Source organism: Thalassophryne amazonica, unplaced genomic scaffold (assembly GCF_902500255.1).
Source record: "Thalassophryne amazonica unplaced genomic scaffold, fThaAma1.1, whole genome shotgun sequence".
In the NCBI taxonomy this organism is placed as follows: domain Eukaryota; kingdom Metazoa; phylum Chordata; class Actinopteri; order Batrachoidiformes; family Batrachoididae; genus Thalassophryne; species Thalassophryne amazonica.
The window spans coordinates 37,567-48,637 of NW_022986300.1; the positions used below are offsets into that span (position 1 = coordinate 37,567).

At 43.2% G+C, this 11,071-nt stretch overlaps 1 non-coding gene and 1 pseudogene across 1 annotated transcript; both read right to left on the minus strand.

The window, feature by feature from the left end:
- Positions 1 to 731: 731 nt before the first annotated feature.
- LOC117506009 lies at positions 732 to 948 on the minus strand. The gene has a single exon (XR_004559330.1). It is a non-coding gene; the product is annotated as a small nucleolar RNA U3 (small nucleolar RNA).
- A 9,657-nt stretch (positions 949 to 10,605) lies between these two features.
- LOC117506007 lies at positions 10,606 to 10,809 on the minus strand (annotated as a pseudogene).
- Positions 10,810 to 11,071: the final 262 nt, after the last annotated feature.

An 11,071-nucleotide genomic window follows, 5' to 3' on the forward strand; every position in this document is an offset into this window, starting at 1 on the left:
TTTCAGGCTGCTGCAGGCAGCACTGCAAGAGGGGGGGAGACCCGCTGCCGCTTGGTGACAGCAGAGACTTTCACTTACATTCGCCAAACATCAGAAAAGTCTCCGGTAACGCCAGAAAAAGTAGCTAGATTTGTCGCTAGTTGCTTAGAGAAAATAAGTCGTCAAGAAGGTTTGGAAAGTCGCCAGATTTAGAGATTTAGCGAGAAGTTTGGAACATTGAATGTAAACACACGCAACACGAACTAACCTGTGCACAGCCCTGTACTGAACCAAACGTCCAGTACTGAAATGGTTCAATATAAATACATGTACCGTTACACCCTTAGTGAACACACACACACACACACACACACACACACACACACACACACACACACACACACACACACACACACACACACACCCTTTTATTATATGGATGGTGTTTACAAGATGATATTATTAATGGTTGATTATGAACTATTTGAAAAATTGTCCTAAATTTAATTTAGTTTTCTGAGCTCACTAAGTGAATCCACACTTATCAAATAATGGATTTTCCAACTTTACTGTAACATGAATACATCATTAAATGCTATGTAAACAACAAATGTGTAACCTCAAAAACACATTTTTTGTGCAGTTTTTTTTAAGTATCCATCACTGTGTTTAGTAACACACTACAGTGACTGATAATGGAAACATATTTTGGTTGATTTCCACACACTAAATTCCATGTACACAGTGTTAGAAACACTCTGACCATACTCCTCCTCTCATCACCCCTGAGTGAAGACAATAAACAATCATCAAAGACAGAAAGCAGATGAAATGTATCATTTCTTTCTGTCCACTTCATGCTCAGGAAGAAGTATCAGGACTCTTCATCGTGGTTGGCGAGACAGAACACTTTAGAAACAGATTTCTCAAGTCAGAGACTATAGAAATGATCCCTGAAAGTATAGTCTTAACCTGATGATGCTCCTGCTGCAGGACTTGAACCACCGACGAACCCTGCTTTGTTATGGTACCGAATCCCCCTCCCCCAGACATATTTAACTGAGTTTAAGAAACAAATTGAACCATCAACAAGACAGAAATATTATTATTTATATACACGTCACACAGTCAAACACAGCTCTGATTTATTTCTACAGGTCTGACTTGGACTTCCTTCCTCTTCCCTTCCATATTTGCACCATGATCATCAGACTGCCCCCTACAGTCTCCAAAGGAGATGTTGAGCTCTCAGAGTCTCAAGGAACCCCATAAAATGCTCATTTTTTTCTGGGACATCCTCAACTGCAACAACTTGAATTATGATTGATAGTTGCTCTTCGTGGCTCCAGTGAGCGCGTTGTGATCTATAACTATAAAAGGCAATCTATGTATGTATGTACAAGGTCTGTGAGAAAACATTCCGACCTTTTTATTTTTTTCAGAAACTTTATGGATTTGAATCACGTGTGATTGCATCAACGTTGAACCTTAGTGCGCATGTGTGAGTTTTGTCCCACCTGTCGGTTGCGTCATTCGCCTGTGAGCAGCCTTTGTGTGAGGAGTGGTGCTGTGTGCTCGGCAGATTTTTATTGCAAGGAAAATGGCGGAACGATTGGAGCAACGGCATTGCATCAAATTATGCCAAAAACGTGGCGACAGCCAAGTGGAAACCATTCGAAAAATAAAGACAGCTTTCGGGGATGAAGCTATTGGCGCCACACAAATTAAGGAGTGGTACAACCGGTTTAAAGACGGACGCGTAACGGTGCAGAGCGAGCCGTGCTCCGGCCGACCATCGACGTGACGAAATGACGAGATCATTTCCAAAGTGAACGCTGTGGTGAGCGGGACCATCGAGTGACCATCCAAGAAATTGCGGAGGAAGTGGACATTAGTACTTTTTCGGCACATTCCATTGTTACAGAAGATTTGGGCATGAAGCGAGTGGCTGCGAAGTTCGTGCCGAGGTTGCTGACGGCGGACCAAAAGCACCTCCGTGTTGAAGTCTCATAGGACATGCTGGACTCCATTCACACTGATCCCAGCTTTATGGACACTATTATCACCGGTGATGAGTCCTGGGTGTACAGGTACGACCCAGAAACCAAATTCCAGTCGTCACAGTGGAAGCATTCCACGTCGCCACGACCGAAGAAGGCGCGCCAAGTGCGCAGCAATGTGAAGGTAATGCTGACTGTTTTTTTTTACTCCTGCGGTGTGGTACACCATGAGTACGCACCACAGGGTCAAACAATAAAGAAGGAGTATTACAGGGATGTCCTTCGTTGCCTCCGTAATGCTGTACGGTGCAAGAGACCGGAGTTGTGAGCCACAGGAAATTGGCGCCTCCACCACGACAATGCTCCAGCACATTCCTTGAACTTAATTTGGACTTTTTTGTGTTAAAACCAAACTCCTGTGGTTCCACAGGCTCCATACTCTCCTGACATGGCCCCTTGCGACTTCTGGCTGTTCCCAAAAATTAAAACACCATTAAAAGGAACATGTTTTGAGACAAGGGAGGACATCATGGCTGCAACGACGGCGGAGCTGCACTCCATCCCAAAAGAGGCTTTTTTGGAATGCTTCCAACAGTGGCGACACCGCTGGGAGAAGTGTGTGGAGTCCCAAGGAGACTACTTTGAGGGTGATTAGGTTTCCAACCCTCCAGGTAAGTCAGTTTTTTCCCCGGCCAAAGGTCGGATACTTTTCTAACAGACCTCGTATGTATGAATGTATGTATGTACGAGGTCTGTCCAAAAAGTATTGGACCTTTTTATTTTTTGCAAAAACCATATGGATTTGAATCACGTGTGATTGCATCAGCCAAGCGTGAACCTTCGTGCGCATACGTGAGTTTTTTTACGCCTGTCGGTTGCATCATTCGCCTATGAGCAGGCTTTGTGTGAGCAGTGGTCCACCCCTCTCATCGGATTTTTATTGCGAATAAATGTCTGAACGATTTGGAGCTTTGCTGCATCAAATTTTTACAGAAACTGTGAGAGACCTCCAGCTGGACACCATTCGGAAAATTTAGATGGCTTTCAGCGACGATTTTGTGGGGATTATACAGATTAAGGAGTGCTCTAGTCGGTCTAAAGACCGCCCACAGCGTCTGAGAGCACGGCGCGCTCCAAGCACTGATCGACAGGCTCAAACCCCGCTGAAACAACCAGATCATTTCCAACGTGAAGGCTTTGTCGATCCGGGATGTCGTCTAACTTTCACAAAAAAGGCAGAAGGCATGGACATCAGCACTTTTTCGGCACATTTTACTGTCACAGGAGTTTTTTCATGGAAAGAGAAGTGGAGGATTGCGCCACCATGCCGCTCATGGCGCGGGACAAAACCACCTCCGTGTTGGTCTCACAGGACGGCTTTCAGGTGGCTTTCAGACGGCTTCCGGTTGCTTTTCAGTCGTGTGAGTATGCGAGAAGTTGTGCATGAGCTGGACATGCCCCAACATGTTCTGTGAGGCTTCATCACAGTGTTGCTTTGCGTCATGCGGCTCCGCCACGACGCGCGGAGTTCCTCCGCACGTCTGCCTCAATGTGCCGAAACAGTGCTGATGTCCACGTCTTCCAAAATCTTTCAGAAGTCTTTCAGAAAGCGCTGTAACTAGGTTTAAGGATATGATTCCTTCTTTATGTTCTCTAATGCCATATACCAACACAGTGCAGAGTAGCTACTAGCTCTCTCCGATTATTCTGTCTGAGTTATTTTCATTAGTTACTTCCTCCAAACCATCAACATGTCTATCAGACCCCATTCCTACCAGTCTGCTCAAGGAAGCCCTACCATTAATTAATGCTTCGATCTTAAATATGATCAATCTATCTTTATTGGTTGGCTATGTACCACAGGCTTTTAAGGTGGCAGTAATTAAACCATTACTTAAAAAGCCATCACTTGACCCAGCTATCTTAGCTAATTATAGGCCAATCTCCAACCTTCCTTTTCTCTCAAAAATTCTTGAAAGGGTAGTTGTAAAACAGCTAACTGATCATCTGCAGAGGAATGGTCTATTTGAAGAGTTTCAGTCAGGTTTTAGAATTCATCATAGTACAGAAACAGCATTAGTGAAGGTTACAAATGATCTTCTTATGGCCTCAGACAGTGGACTCATCTCTGTGCTTGTTCTGTTAGACCTCAGTGCTGCTTTTGATACTGTTGACCATGAAATTTTATTACAGAGATTAGAGCATGCCATAGGTATTAAAGGCACTGCGCTGCGGTGGTTTGAATCATATTTGTCTAATAGATTACAATTTGTTCATGTAAATGGGGAATCTTCTTCACAGACTAAGGTTAATTATGGAGTTCCACAAGGTTCTGTGCTAGAACCAATTTTATTCACTTTATTCACTTTCCCTTAGGCAGTATTATTAGACGGCATTGCTTAAATTTTCATTGTTACGCAGATGATACCCAGCTTTATCTATCCATGAAGCCAGAGGACACACACCAATTAGCTAAACTGCAGGATTGTCTGTCTGATCCTTACTCTGGATGGCATTACCCTGACCTCTAGTAATACTGTGAGAAATCTTGGAGTCATTTTTGATCAGGATATGTCATTCAATGCGCATATTAAACAAATATGTGGGACTGCTTTTTTGCATTTGCGCAATATCTCTAAAATTAGAAAGGTCTTGTCTCAGAGTGATGCTGAAAAACTAATTCATGCATTTATTTCCTCTAGGCTGGACTATTGTAATTCATTATTATCAGGTTGTCCTAAAAGTTCCCTGAAAAGCCTTCAGTTAATTCAAAATGCTGCAGCTAGAGTACTAACGGGGACTAGAAGGAGAGAGCATATCTCACCCATATTGGCCTCTCTTCACTGGCTTCCTGTTAATTCTAGAATAGAATTTAAAATTCTTCTTCTTACTTATAAGGTTTTGAATAATCAGGTCCCATCTTATCTTAGGGACCTCATAGTACCATATCACCCCAATAGAGCGCTTTGCTCTCAGACTGCAGGCTTACTTACTTTTTGCTCTGTATGCACCACTCTGCATTTAATCATTAGTGATTGATCTCTGCTCTCTTCCACAGCATGTCTTTTTCCTGGTTCTCTCCCTCAGCCCCAACCAGTCCCAGCAGAAGACTGCCCCTCCATGAGCCTGGTTCTGCTGGAGGTTTCTTCCTGTTAAAAGGGAGTTTTTCCTTCCCACTGTTGCCAAGTGCTTGCTCACAGGGGGTCGTTTTGACCGTTGGGGTTTTTCCGTAATTATTCTATGGCTTTGCCTTACAATATAAGGCGGCTTGGGGCAACTGTTTGTTGTGATTTGGCGCTATATAAATAAAACTGATTTGATTTGATTTGATTCCGCAATTCCTGTGCTAGTCAGATGACATACCGGATCAAGACAGCGTCCAGTTTAGAAATGAATGGCACATTCCACTGTTACAGGAGTTTTTATCATGGAAAGAGGAGCGGAGGAACTCCGCGCGTTGCGGCGGAGCCACATGGCGCAAGGCAACGCTATGATGAAGCCTCACAGGACATGTTGGGGCATGTCCAGCTCATGCACAATTTCTCAGATACTCACATGACTGAAAAGCAACCGGAAGCTGTCTGAACCATCTGAAAGCCGTCCTGTGAGACCATCACGGAGGTGGTTTTGTCCTGCGCCATGAGCGGCATGGTGGCGCAATCTTCCGCTTCTCTTTCCATGAAAAAAACTCCTGTAACAGTAGAATGTGCCGAAAAAGTGCTGATGTCTACGCCTTCTGCCTTTTTTGTGAAAGTTAGATGACGTCCCGGATCAACAAAGCCTTCACGTTGGAAATGATCTGGTTGTTTCAGCGGGGTTTGAGCCTGTCGATTGGCGCTCGGAGCGCGCCGCGCTCTCAGATGCTGTGGGCGGTCTGTAAACCAGCTGGAGCACTCCTTAATCAATCAATCAATCAATCAATCAATTTTTTTTATATAGCGCCAAATCACAACAAACAGTTGCCCCAAGGCGCTTTATATTGTAAGGCAAGGCCATACAATAATTATGTAAAACCCCAACGGTCAAAACAACCCCCTGTGAGCAAGCACTTGGCTACAGTGGGAAGGAAAAACTCCCTTTTAACAGGAAGAAACCTCCAGCAGAACCAGGCTCAGGGAGGGGCAGTCTTCTGCTGGGACTGGTTGGGGCTGAGGGAGAGAACCAGGAAAAAGACATGCTGTGGAGGGGAGCAGAGATCGATCACTAATGATTAAATGCAGAGTGGTGCATACAGAGCAAAAAGAGAAAGAAACAATGCATCATGGGAACCCCCCAGCAGTCTACGTCTATAGCAGCATAACTAAGGGATGGTTCAGGGTCACCTGATCCAGCCCTAACTATAAGCTTTAGCAAAAAGGAAAGTTTTAAGCCTAATCTTAAAAGTAGAGAGGGTGTCTGTCTCCCTGATCTGAATTGCGAGCTGGTTCCACAGGAGAGGAGCCTGAAAGCCTGTACTTGGCCCCACAAATCTTAGAAACATGGTGTCTAACCAGATCCTTACTCTGGATGGCATTGCCCTGGCCTCTAGTAATACTGTGAGAAATCTTGGAGTCATTTTTGATCAGGATATGTCATTCAAAGCGCATATTAAACAAATATGTAGGACTGCTTTTTTGCATTTACGCAATATCTCTAAAATCAGAAAGGTCTTGTCTCAGAGTGATGCTGAAAAACTAATTCATGCATTTATTTCCTCTAGGCTGGACTATTGTAATTCATTATTATCAGGTTGTCCTAAAAGTTCCCTAAAAAGCCTTCAGTTAATTCAAAATGCTGCAGCTAGAGTACTGACGGGGACTAGAAGGAGAGAGCATATCTCACCCATATTGGCCTCTCTTCATTGGCTTCCTGTTAATTCTAGAATAGAATTTAAAATTCTTCTTCTTACTTATAAGGTTTTGAATAATCAGGTCCCATCTTATCTTAGGGACCTCGTAGTACCATATCACCCCAATAGAGCGCTTCGCTCTCAGACTGCAGGCTTACTTGTAGTTCCTAGGGTTTGTAAGAGTAGAATAGGAGGCAGAGCCTTCAGCTTTCAGGCTCCTCTCCTGTGGAACCAGCTCCCAATTCAGATCAGGGAGACAGACACCCTCTCTACTTTTAAGATTAGGCTTAAAACTTTCCTTTTTGCTAAAGCTTATAGTTAGGGCTGGATCGGGTGACCCTGAACCATCCCTTAGTTATGCTGCTATAGACGTAGACTGCTGGGGGGTTCCCATGATGCACTGTTTCTTTCTCTTTTTGCTCTGTATGCACCACTCTGCATTTAATCATTAGTGATCGATCTCTGCTCCCCTCCACAGCATGTCTTTTTCCTGGTTCTCTCCCTCAGCCCCAACCAGTCCCAGCAGAAGACTGCCCCTCCCTGAGCCTGGTTCTGCTGGAGGTTTCTTCCTGTTAAAAGGGAGTTTTTCCTTCCCACTGTAGCCAAGTGCTTGCTCACAGGGGGTCGTTTTGACCGTTGGGGTTTTACATAATTATTGTATGGCCTTGCCTTACAATATAAAGCGCCTTGGGGCAACTGTTTGTTGTGATTTGGCGCTATATAAAAAAAAATTGATTGATTGATTGATTGAAAGCTGAAGGCTCTGCCTCCCATTCTGTGTAATCTGTGTAATCCCCATAAAATCATCGCTGAAAGCCATCTAAATTTTCCGAATGGTGTCCACCTGGAGGTCTCTCACAGTTTCTGGAAAAATTTGATGCAGCAAAGCTCCAAATCGTTCAGACATTTATTCGCAATAAAAATCCGACGAGAGGGGTGGACCAGTGCTCACTCAAAGCCTGCTCACAGGCGAATGACCCAACCGACAGGCGTGAAAAAACTCACGCATGCGCACGAAGGTTCAAGCTTGGCTGATGCAATCACACGTGATTCAAATCCATATGGTTTTTGCAAAAAATAAAAAGGTACGAAACTTTTTGGACAGACGTCGTATGTATGTATGTATGCAGCACGGTTTGTGTTCACTATGCACAGCCACAGTAATGAAGCAATCAACACCAATCTTGGTGTGGTGACTGGGGGCACCAAGGGGGAGGTCACTGGGGCCCTTACGTTGAAAGCGTACGTGTGCGAACATGCACACGCACTCACACACACACACACACACACACACACACACACACACACACACACACACACACACACACACACACACAATCTGCCTTTTATATTAGATCATGACCTGTGAGTTAACGCACACATTTTTTTTTCCAATTAAAATGTACCTGTTATGTGTCGGACACAGTCGGAGCACCGACCAGCGTTTGACAGGATCCAGCATAAAGGAAACAGAGCACGGTTCAAAGGATAACAGAATTTAATGACATAACAGTGATTGCTCAATTAATAACCAATAAGTGCGCAGTCTGGCGAGGTGGAAAAACGGCGCGCTCCCAGCAGCACAAACGGTCCGGAGCCAGAACAGTTCGGACCCAAGGACCCCGCCGACACCCCCCAGGTGGCCGCGACCAACCGAGTCTGTGAAAGAAGAAACCATAATGTGAGTCCACCACTCCACACACAGAGAGACCACTCAAAGGTGTACATAATCAGCAAACACTTCCTGGCTTAATCACCAATCAGCTTCCCACCCTGCAGGCATGGAACACCCAGTTCAATTCTCCACTGCAGTGGAAGCTGATTAAACGACTAACATAACAGCTCAATATAATAAGGTGTGAGGGACACCACATCTACTGACTGTACTCATGTTAGTCACAAAACCTAAAGTACTTCAGGAAGTGTGCTGACGAGCGTGAGACCTCACCCCCTCCTCTTTCACAGACCATGGCATCAAACCTGGTGTGGTCTCTGCGTCCATAATGATGAGATGGTTCTCCAAACGTCGATCTCACCCGTCTGGTCACAAGGTCGAGTCTCTGGCAAATACACACTGTGTACTCCAGACTTAAATGCAACCATGCCCCAATCCATACAGATGCACCACAGCTGTGAGTCCTGACGAGCTGCACATGACAAGCCTCAGGTGATCAGGGTGAGGTCCTGATAACTCAGCCACACATCAGCCACTCAGTCCTGAACGCATGCCACCTGGAAGGAAAGACAGAAAACAGAAACAAAAGCCAGCCAGGCACCCCAGCCACACAACAGTACCTCCTCTGTGCGTCATCCCAGAGTGTGGCAGTGATATGACATGCTGTTACCTTTTATCATCATTCACTTGAGTCTCATAAATGTCACAAATTGTTCTATGAAAATTAACCTGTTTTACCCCACTGGCAGCAATTGTTGACAAAGTGTATCACTGTCATTTTCTACTTACAATAATAAAAAAAAGCCTCAAAGGTACTCATGCAACTTTTTCCACTTTATAAATGGCATAAATGGTTTAATAATGACAACATACACACAATGCAGCGCAGCTTACTACACCTTAACAAGAGTGACATGAAATATGCAATGACAATAAAAACCATAATAATACCTAAAATCCATAATAATACCAAACGTACCAATCTTTAAAAACATTGACACTGGACGCGTTAATGACATGGTTCAGTAAACTCTTCCACAAGGTGACAATTCTGTTGCTAAAAAAAATCTTTCTGATGTTCAATCTTGACCTAATAACCTTTAACAGAGTCAAGTGGCCTCTCAGAGCAGTGTAATCTGTAAATTGGAAAAATTGATTCTTAGCATTTTCGTGGCAGTTTAATATTTTATAAGCTTCAATAACTTTCTCAAAGTCTGGGGACTTGAGCCATGGGCTCTTCTGTTTTCTAATGTTGTAAGTCTGAGTTCCTTCAACCTATTTTCATCAGATAAATGTTCTAAACCGGGAACAGTTTTTGTTGCCCTGAGTTGAACTTCTAACGTATCTTTGTCCCTCTGCAAAAAGGAGCACCACACTTGCACACAATAAACACAAAAGCAGGTTTCTTGTCAAAACTTACTAATTTGTCCAAAAATATTGGTCCAATCACCTTGCTGTTTTCAAGACATGAATCATCTTGAAAAAATTAATAAGTACACCAAAAGGACCAGAGAGGCTGCTCCCCTTTTATTATATGGATGGTCTTTACAAGATGATATTGTTAACAATTAATTATGAACTATTTAAAAAAATTGTGCTAAATTTAATCTTGTTTTCTGGGCTCACTAACTGAATCCACACTTTTCAGTTAACGGATTTTCCACCTTTACCGCCTACATGAATGCAACCTTAAATGTCATTTAAACAACAGATGTAAGCTCCAAAACAAATTTTTTGTTGTTTGGTTTTTTAACTATCCATCAGTGTTGATTTGCTGTCACAGAAACATGTATTGGTTAATTTCCACACACTAAATTCTATGTACACAATGTTAGAACCACTCAGACCATACTCCTCCTTTCATCGCCCCCAAGTGGAAGCAATGAACAGTTGAGATTTGACAAACGTGCTGTTTTTAAGGTGAAGAAGCTTCAACAAAGAATGTTTTTCCTAATCCAGCATTAAACACCATGCAAACAATAGATGCAACCTCAAAAACAAGTTTTTTTGTCTGTTTGCTTTTTTGTCTGATTTTGTGGTGAATAACACTTACGTAAAATTTATTTGTCAAGAAAACATTTTGGTGAGTTACATGCACTGAATTCCATGTATGCAACATTTGAACCACTCTGAACATATTCCTCCTTTCTTTATTTCCTAGCAGAAATAATAAACAATCATCAATGACAGAAAGCCAATGAAACAAATCTTTTGTTTGTGTCTGTTTTACGCTTAGAAAGAAGCATAGAACAGAAAACTTCATGAGACCAAAGACTTCAGAAACACATTTGTGAAGTGAAAGACGACAGAAATGACTGAAAAGCCACCGAAAGCCATCTGAATCTTCCGAATGGTGGAAGAGCTGGGCATGTCACAACATGTCCTGTGAGGCTTCAACACGGTGGCGCTTTTGACACCCCTTTCAAAATGTAATACAAACAAACTACAATCGATCAAAATGTTTTTTTTCCTCCCAGAGATATGGAGAGACATTCATGCCAAAATGTCTGAAAGGAAATGCTTTTGACAAAAACTACAGATTTTATTCATTTTTATTTATGTCCAGAAATCAAGGATCCGGTGACCGAT